Genomic DNA, 9,829 nt, shown 5'->3' on the forward strand with positions numbered 1-9,829 from the left:
CTTTTAACGTAGAGTACCGGGCGCAAACCACTAACTCAAGCCCGGCATGGCAGCTCGAAAGGCGGCTAAGCATTCAAGGAAGCACCGTCTGGAGCTTCAGAGCCGTTCCGCCTGACTTTTAACGTAGAGTACCGGGCGCAAACCACTAACTCAAGCCCGGCATGGCAGCTCGAAAGGCGGCTAAGCATTCAAGGAAGCACCGTCTGGAGCTTCAGAGCCGTTCCGCCTGACTTTTAACGTAGAGTACCGGGCGCAAACCACTAACTCAAGCCCGGCATGGCAGCTCGAAAGGCGGCTAAGCATTCAAGGAAGCACCGTCTGGAGCTTCAGAGCCGTTCCGCCTGACTTTTAACGTAGAGTACCGGGCGCAAACCACTAACTCAAGCCCGGCATGGCAGCTCGAAAGGCGGCTAAGCATTCAAGGAAGCACCGTCTGGAGCTTCAGAGCCGTTCCGCCTGACTTTTAACGTAGAGTACCGGGCGCAAACCACTAACTCAAGCCCGGCATGGCAGCTCGAAAGGCGGCTAAGCATTCAAGGAAGCACCGTCTGGAGCTTCAGAGCCGTTCCGCCTGACTTTTAACGTAGAGTACCGGGCGCAAACCACTAACTCAAGCCCGGCATGGCAGCTCGAAAGGCGGCTAAGCATTCAAGGAAGCACCGTCTGGAGCTTCAGAGCCGTTCCGCCTGACTTTTAACGTAGAGTACCGGGCGCAAACCACTAACTCAAGCCCGGCATGGCAGCTCGAAAGGCGGCTAAGCATTCAAGGAAGCACCGTCTGGAGCTTCAGAGCCGTTCCGCCTGACTTTTAACGTAGAGTACCGGGCGCAAACCACTAACTCAAGCCCGGCATGGCAGCTCGAAAGGCGGCTAAGCATTCAAGGAAGCACCGTCTGGAGCTTCAGAGCCGTTCCGCCTGACTTTTAACGTAGAGTACCGGGCGCAAACCACTAACTCAAGCCCGGCATGGCAGCTCGAAAGGCGGCTAAGCATTCAAGGAAGCACCGTCTGGAGCTTCAGAGCCGTTCCGCCTGACTTTTAACGTAGAGTACCGGGCGCAAACCACTAACTCAAGCCCGGCATGGCAGCTCGAAAGGCGGCTAAGCATTCAAGGAAGCACCGTCTGGAGCTTCAGAGCCGTTCCGCCTGACTTTTAACGTAGAGTACCGGGCGCAAACCACTAACTCAAGCCCGGCATGGCAGCTCGAAAGGCGGCTAAGCATTCAAGGAAGCACCGTCTGGAGCTTCAGAGCCGTTCCGCCTGACTTTTAACGTAGAGTACCGGGCGCAAACCACTAACTCAAGCCCGGCATGGCAGCTCGAAAGGCGGCTAAGCATTCAAGGAAGCACCGTCTGGAGCTTCAGAGCCGTTCCGCCTGACTTTTAACGTAGAGTACCGGGCGCAAACCACTAACTCAAGCCCGGCATGGCAGCTCGAAAGGCGGCTAAGCATTCAAGGAAGCACCGTCTGGAGCTTCAGAGCCGTTCCGCCTGACTTTTAACGTAGAGTACCGGGCGCAAACCACTAACTCAAGCCCGGCATGGCAGCTCGAAAGGCGGCTAAGCATTCAAGGAAGCACCGTCTGGAGCTTCAGAGCCGTTCCGCCTGACTTTTAACGTAGAGTACCGGGCGCAAACCACTAACTCAAGCCCGGCATGGCAGCTCGAAAGGCGGCTAAGCATTCAAGGAAGCACCGTCTGGAGCTTCAGAGCCGTTCCGCCTGACTTTTAACGTAGAGTACCGGGCGCAAACCACTAACTCAAGCCCGGCATGGCAGCTCGAAAGGCGGCTAAGCATTCAAGGAAGCACCGTCTGGAGCTTCAGAGCCGTTCCGCCTGACTTTTAACGTAGAGTACCGGGCGCAAACCACTAACTCAAGCCCGGCATGGCAGCTCGAAAGGCGGCTAAGCATTCAAGGAAGCACCGTCTGGAGCTTCAGAGCCGTTCCGCCTGACTTTTAACGTAGAGTACCGGGCGCAAACCACTAACTCAAGCCCGGCATGGCAGCTCGAAAGGCGGCTAAGCATTCAAGGAAGCACCGTCTGGAGCTTCAGAGCCGTTCCGCCTGACTTTTAACGTAGAGTACCGGGCGCAAACCACTAACTCAAGCCCGGCATGGCAGCTCGAAAGGCGGCTAAGCATTCAAGGAAGCACCGTCTGGAGCTTCAGAGCCGTTCCGCCTGACTTTTAACGTAGAGTACCGGGCGCAAACCACTAACTCAAGCCCGGCATGGCAGCTCGAAAGGCGGCTAAGCATTCAAGGAAGCACCGTCTGGAGCTTCAGAGCCGTTCCGCCTGACTTTTAACGTAGAGTACCGGGCGCAAACCACTAACTCAAGCCCGGCATGGCAGCTCGAAAGGCGGCTAAGCATTCAAGGAAGCACCGTCTGGAGCTTCAGAGCCGTTCCGCCTGACTTTTAACGTAGAGTACCGGGCGCAAACCACTAACTCAAGCCCGGCATGGCAGCTCGAAAGGCGGCTAAGCATTCAAGGAAGCACCGTCTGGAGCTTCAGAGCCGTTCCGCCTGACTTTTAACGTAGAGTACCGGGCGCAAACCACTAACTCAAGCCCGGCATGGCAGCTCGAAAGGCGGCTAAGCATTCAAGGAAGCACCGTCTGGAGCTTCAGAGCCGTTCCGCCTGACTTTTAACGTAGAGTACCGGGCGCAAACCACTAACTCAAGCCCGGCATGGCAGCTCGAAAGGCGGCTAAGCATTCAAGGAAGCACCGTCTGGAGCTTCAGAGCCGTTCCGCCTGACTTTTAACGTAGAGTACCGGGCGCAAACCACTAACTCAAGCCCGGCATGGCAGCTCGAAAGGCGGCTAAGCATTCAAGGAAGCACCGTCTGGAGCTTCAGAGCCGTTCCGCCTGACTTTTAACGTAGAGTACCGGGCGCAAACCACTAACTCAAGCCCGGCATGGCAGCTCGAAAGGCGGCTAAGCATTCAAGGAAGCACCGTCTGGAGCTTCAGAGCCGTTCCGCCTGACTTTTAACGTAGAGTACCGGGCGCAAACCACTAACTCAAGCCCGGCATGGCAGCTCGAAAGGCGGCTAAGCATTCAAGGAAGCACCGTCTGGAGCTTCAGAGCCGTTCCGCCTGACTTTTAACGTAGAGTACCGGGCGCAAACCACTAACTCAAGCCCGGCATGGCAGCTCGAAAGGCGGCTAAGCATTCAAGGAAGCACCGTCTGGAGCTTCAGAGCCGTTCCGCCTGACTTTTAACGTAGAGTACCGGGCGCAAACCACTAACTCAAGCCCGGCATGGCAGCTCGAAAGGCGGCTAAGCATTCAAGGAAGCACCGTCTGGAGCTTCAGAGCCGTTCCGCCTGACTTTTAACGTAGAGTACCGGGCGCAAACCACTAACTCAAGCCCGGCATGGCAGCTCGAAAGGCGGCTAAGCATTCAAGGAAGCACCGTCTGGAGCTTCAGAGCCGTTCCGCCTGACTTTTAACGTAGAGTACCGGGCGCAAACCACTAACTCAAGCCCGGCATGGCAGCTCGAAAGGCGGCTAAGCATTCAAGGAAGCACCGTCTGGAGCTTCAGAGCCGTTCCGCCTGACTTTTAACGTAGAGTACCGGGCGCAAACCACTAACTCAAGCCCGGCATGGCAGCTCGAAAGGCGGCTAAGCATTCAAGGAAGCACCGTCTGGAGCTTCAGAGCCGTTCCGCCTGACTTTTAACGTAGAGTACCGGGCGCAAACCACTAACTCAAGCCCGGCATGGCAGCTCGAAAGGCGGCTAAGCATTCAAGGAAGCACCGTCTGGAGCTTCAGAGCCGTTCCGCCTGACTTTTAACGTAGAGTACCGGGCGCAAACCACTAACTCAAGCCCGGCATGGCAGCTCGAAAGGCGGCTAAGCATTCAAGGAAGCACCGTCTGGAGCTTCAGAGCCGTTCCGCCTGACTTTTAACGTAGAGTACCGGGCGCAAACCACTAACTCAAGCCCGGCATGGCAGCTCGAAAGGCGGCTAAGCATTCAAGGAAGCACCGTCTGGAGCTTCAGAGCCGTTCCGCCTGACTTTTAACGTAGAGTACCGGGCGCAAACCACTAACTCAAGCCCGGCATGGCAGCTCGAAAGGCGGCTAAGCATTCAAGGAAGCACCGTCTGGAGCTTCAGAGCCGTTCCGCCTGACTTTTAACGTAGAGTACCGGGCGCAAACCACTAACTCAAGCCCGGCATGGCAGCTCGAAAGGCGGCTAAGCATTCAAGGAAGCACCGTCTGGAGCTTCAGAGCCGTTCCGCCTGACTTTTAACGTAGAGTACCGGGCGCAAACCACTAACTCAAGCCCGGCATGGCAGCTCGAAAGGCGGCTAAGCATTCAAGGAAGCACCGTCTGGAGCTTCAGAGCCGTTCCGCCTGACTTTTAACGTAGAGTACCGGGCGCAAACCACTAACTCAAGCCCGGCATGGCAGCTCGAAAGGCGGCTAAGCATTCAAGGAAGCACCGTCTGGAGCTTCAGAGCCGTTCCGCCTGACTTTTAACGTAGAGTACCGGGCGCAAACCACTAACTCAAGCCCGGCATGGCAGCTCGAAAGGCGGCTAAGCATTCAAGGAAGCACCGTCTGGAGCTTCAGAGCCGTTCCGCCTGACTTTTAACGTAGAGTACCGGGCGCAAACCACTAACTCAAGCCCGGCATGGCAGCTCGAAAGGCGGCTAAGCATTCAAGGAAGCACCGTCTGGAGCTTCAGAGCCGTTCCGCCTGACTTTTAACGTAGAGTACCGGGCGCAAACCACTAACTCAAGCCCGGCATGGCAGCTCGAAAGGCGGCTAAGCATTCAAGGAAGCACCGTCTGGAGCTTCAGAGCCGTTCCGCCTGACTTTTAACGTAGAGTACCGGGCGCAAACCACTAACTCAAGCCCGGCATGGCAGCTCGAAAGGCGGCTAAGCATTCAAGGAAGCACCGTCTGGAGCTTCAGAGCCGTTCCGCCTGACTTTTAACGTAGAGTACCGGGCGCAAACCACTAACTCAAGCCCGGCATGGCAGCTCGAAAGGCGGCTAAGCATTCAAGGAAGCACCGTCTGGAGCTTCAGAGCCGTTCCGCCTGACTTTTAACGTAGAGTACCGGGCGCAAACCACTAACTCAAGCCCGGACATGGCAGCTCGAAAGGCGGCTAAGCATTCAAGGAAGCACCGTCTGGAGCTTCAGAGCCGTTCCGCCTGACTTTTAACGTAGAGTACCGGGCGCAAACCACTAACTCAAGCCCGGCATGGCAGCTCGAAAGGCGGCTAAGCATTCAAGGAAGCACCGTCTGGAGCTTCAGAGCCGTTCCGCCTGACTTTTAACGTAGAGTACCGGGCGCAAACCACTAACTCAAGCCCGGCATGGCAGCTCGAAAGGCGGCTAAGCATTCAAGGAAGCACCGTCTGGAGCTTCAGAGCCGTTCCGCCTGACTTTTAACGTAGAGTACCGGGCGCAAACCACTAACTCAAGCCCGGCATGGCAGCTCGAAAGGCGGCTAAGCATTCAAGGAAGCACCGTCTGGAGCTTCAGAGCCGTTCCGCCTGACTTTTAACGTAGAGTACCGGGCGCAAACCACTAACTCAAGCCCGGCATGGCAGCTCGAAAGGCGGCTAAGCATTCAAGGAAGCACCGTCTGGAGCTTCAGAGCCGTTCCGCCTGACTTTTAACGTAGAGTACCGGGCGCAAACCACTAACTCAAGCCCGGCATGGCAGCTCGAAAGGCGGCTAAGCATTCAAGGAAGCACCGTCTGGAGCTTCAGAGCCGTTCCGCCTGACTTTTAACGTAGAGTACCGGGCGCAAACCACTAACTCAAGCCCGGCATGGCAGCTCGAAAGGCGGCTAAGCATTCAAGGAAGCACCGTCTGGAGCTTCAGAGCCGTTCCGCCTGACTTTTAACGTAGAGTACCGGGCGCAAACCACTAACTCAAGCCCGGCATGGCAGCTCGAAAGGCGGCTAAGCATTCAAGGAAGCACCGTCTGGAGCTTCAGAGCCGTTCCGCCTGACTTTTAACGTAGAGTACCGGGCGCAAACCACTAACTCAAGCCCGGCATGGCAGCTCGAAAGGCGGCTAAGCATTCAAGGAAGCACCGTCTGGAGCTTCAGAGCCGTTCCGCCTGACTTTTAACGTAGAGTACCGGGCGCAAACCACTAACTCAAGCCCGGCATGGCAGCTCGAAAGGCGGCTAAGCATTCAAGGAAGCACCGTCTGGAGCTTCAGAGCCGTTCCGCCTGACTTTTAACGTAGAGTACCGGGCGCAAACCACTAACTCAAGCCCGGCATGGCAGCTCGAAAGGCGGCTAAGCATTCAAGGAAGCACCGTCTGGAGCTTCAGAGCCGTTCCGCCTGACTTTTAACGTAGAGTACCGGGCGCAAACCACTAACTCAAGCCCGGCATGGCAGCTCGAAAGGCGGCTAAGCATTCAAGGAAGCACCGTCTGGAGCTTCAGAGCCGTTCCGCCTGACTTTTAACGTAGAGTACCGGGCGCAAACCACTAACTCAAGCCCGGCATGGCAGCTCGAAAGGCGGCTAAGCATTCAAGGAAGCACCGTCTGGAGCTTCAGAGCCGTTCCGCCTGACTTTTAACGTAGAGTACCGGGCGCAAACCACTAACTCAAGCCCGGCATGGCAGCTCGAAAGGCGGCTAAGCATTCAAGGAAGCACCGTCTGGAGCTTCAGAGCCGTTCCGCCTGACTTTTAACGTAGAGTACCGGGCGCAAACCACTAACTCAAGCCCGGCATGGCAGCTCGAAAGGCGGCTAAGCATTCAAGGAAGCACCGTCTGGAGCTTCAGAGCCGTTCCGCCTGACTTTTAACGTAGAGTACCGGGCGCAAACCACTAACTCAAGCCCGGCATGGCAGCTCGAAAGGCGGCTAAGCATTCAAGGAAGCACCGTCTGGAGCTTCAGAGCCGTTCCGCCTGACTTTTAACGTAGAGTACCGGGCGCAAACCACTAACTCAAGCCCGGCATGGCAGCTCGAAAGGCGGCTAAGCATTCAAGGAAGCACCGTCTGGAGCTTCAGAGCCGTTCCGCCTGACTTTTAACGTAGAGTACCGGGCGCAAACCACTAACTCAAGCCCGGCATGGCAGCTCGAAAGGCGGCTAAGCATTCAAGGAAGCACCGTCTGGAGCTTCAGAGCCGTTCCGCCTGACTTTTAACGTAGAGTACCGGGCGCAAACCACTAACTCAAGCCCGGCATGGCAGCTCGAAAGGCGGCTAAGCATTCAAGGAAGCACCGTCTGGAGCTTCAGAGCCGTTCCGCCTGACTTTTAACGTAGAGTACCGGGCGCAAACCACTAACTCAAGCCCGGCATGGCAGCTCGAAAGGCGGCTAAGCATTCAAGGAAGCACCGTCTGGAGCTTCAGAGCCGTTCCGCCTGACTTTTAACGTAGAGTACCGGGCGCAAACCACTAACTCAAGCCCGGCATGGCAGCTCGAAAGGCGGCTAAGCATTCAAGGAAGCACCGTCTGGAGCTTCAGAGCCGTTCCGCCTGACTTTTAACGTAGAGTACCGGGCGCAAACCACTAACTCAAGCCCGGCATGGCAGCTCGAAAGGCGGCTAAGCATTCAAGGAAGCACCGTCTGGAGCTTCAGAGCCGTTCCGCCTGACTTTTAACGTAGAGTACCGGGCGCAAACCACTAACTCAAGCCCGGCATGGCAGCTCGAAAGGCGGCTAAGCATTCAAGGAAGCACCGTCTGGAGCTTCAGAGCCGTTCCGCCTGACTTTTAACGTAGAGTACCGGGCGCAAACCACTAACTCAAGCCCGGCATGGCAGCTCGAAAGGCGGCTAAGCATTCAAGGAAGCACCGTCTGGAGCTTCAGAGCCGTTCCGCCTGACTTTTAACGTAGAGTACCGGGCGCAAACCACTAACTCAAGCCCGGCATGGCAGCTCGAAAGGCGGCTAAGCATTCAAGGAAGCACCGTCTGGAGCTTCAGAGCCGTTCCGCCTGACTTTTAACGTAGAGTACCGGGCGCAAACCACTAACTCAAGCCCGGCATGGCAGCTCGAAAGGCGGCTAAGCATTCAAGGAAGCACCGTCTGGAGCTTCAGAGCCGTTCCGCCTGACTTTTAACGTAGAGTACCGGGCGCAAACCACTAACTCAAGCCCGGCATGGCAGCTCGAAAGGCGGCTAAGCATTCAAGGAAGCACCGTCTGGAGCTTCAGAGCCGTTCCGCCTGACTTTTAACGTAGAGTACCGGGCGCAAACCACTAACTCAAGCCCGGCATGGCAGCTCGAAAGGCGGCTAAGCATTCAAGGAAGCACCGTCTGGAGCTTCAGAGCCGTTCCGCCTGACTTTTAACGTAGAGTACCGGGCGCAAACCACTAACTCAAGCCCGGCATGGCAGCTCGAAAGGCGGCTAAGCATTCAAGGAAGCACCGTCTGGAGCTTCAGAGCCGTTCCGCCTGACTTTTAACGTAGAGTACCGGGCGCAAACCACTAACTCAAGCCCGGCATGGCAGCTCGAAAGGCGGCTAAGCATTCAAGGAAGCACCGTCTGGAGCTTCAGAGCCGTTCCGCCTGACTTTTAACGTAGAGTACCGGGCGCAAACCACTAACTCAAGCCCGGCATGGCAGCTCGAAAGGCGGCTAAGCATTCAAGGAAGCGACGCCGGCCGGTCCGCGGGCCAAATAGGGTCCAGTAAAGTACCGGGCGCGGCCACTAACGCCTTGTGGCGGTCGCCTTGTGGCGGTCGGGGGGTGGCGGTCGGGGCTGGCGCTTGGGGCCGGTGGCGGTCGCCTTGTGGCGGTCGCCTTGTGGCGGTCGGGGGGTGGCGGTCGGGGCTGGCGCTTGGGGCCAGTGGCGGTCGCCTTGTGGCGGTCGCCTTGTGGCGGTCGCCTTGTGGCGGTCGCCTTGTGGCGGTCGCCTTGTGGCGGTCGCCTTGTGGCGGTCGCCTTGTGGCGGTCGGGGGGTGGCGGTCGGGGCTGGCGCTTGGGGCCAGTGGCGGTCGCCTTGTGGCGGTCGCCTTGTGGCGGTCGCCTTGTGGCGGTCGCCTTGTGGCGGTCGCCTTGTGGCGGTCGCCTTGTGGCGGTCGGGGGGTGGCGGTCGGGGCTGGCGCTTGGGGCCAGTGGCGGTCGCCTTGTGGCGGTCGCCTTGTGGCGGTCGCCTTGTGGCGGTCGCCTTGTGGCGGTCGCCTTGTGGCGGTCGGGGGGTGGCGGTCGGGGCTGGCGCTTGGGGCCGGTGGCGGTCGCCTTGTGGCGGTCGCCTTGTGGCGGTCGCCTTGTGGCGGTCGCCTTGTGGCGGTCGCCTTGTGGCGGTCGGGGGGTGGCGGTCGGGGCTGGCGCTTGGGGCCGGTGGCGGTCGCCTTGTGGCGGTCGCCTTGTGGCGGTCGCCTTGTGGCGGTCGGGGGGTGGCGGTCGGGGCTGGCGCTTGGGGCTGGCGTCCGCCAATAGTGGTTTAATTTCGGGAGGAAGATTGATTTTCGTCCCAAGCCCGCCGCTGGAGAAAATTTTAGGTACCAGGAGTGGATTTTTTTTGTCCACTCAGGAGGGGGACGTTGGCTGGTTTGGTGTCCGGGGGAAAGTGCTCTTTTCTCGGCCAGGAGAAAGATTAGACTCCCAGCCCGCCGCTGGAGAAAATTCTAGGTACCAGGAGTGGATTTTTTTTGTCCACTCAGGAGGGGGACGTGCTTTGTTGTCCGGGGGAAAGTGCTCTTTTCTCGGCCAGGAGAAAGATTAGACTCCCAGCCCGCCGCTGGAGAAAATCTTAGGTACCAGGAGTGGATTTTTTTTGTCCACTCAGGAGGGGGACGTGCTTTGTTGTCCGGGGAGAGTGCTCTTTTCTCGGCCAGGAGAAAGATTAGACTCCCAGCCCGCCGCTGGAGAAAATTCTAGGTACCAGG

This window comes from Syngnathus typhle, unplaced genomic scaffold (genome assembly GCF_033458585.1).
Source record: "Syngnathus typhle isolate RoL2023-S1 ecotype Sweden unplaced genomic scaffold, RoL_Styp_1.0 HiC_scaffold_217, whole genome shotgun sequence".
In the NCBI taxonomy this organism is placed as follows: Eukaryota; Metazoa; Chordata; class Actinopteri; order Syngnathiformes; family Syngnathidae; genus Syngnathus; species Syngnathus typhle.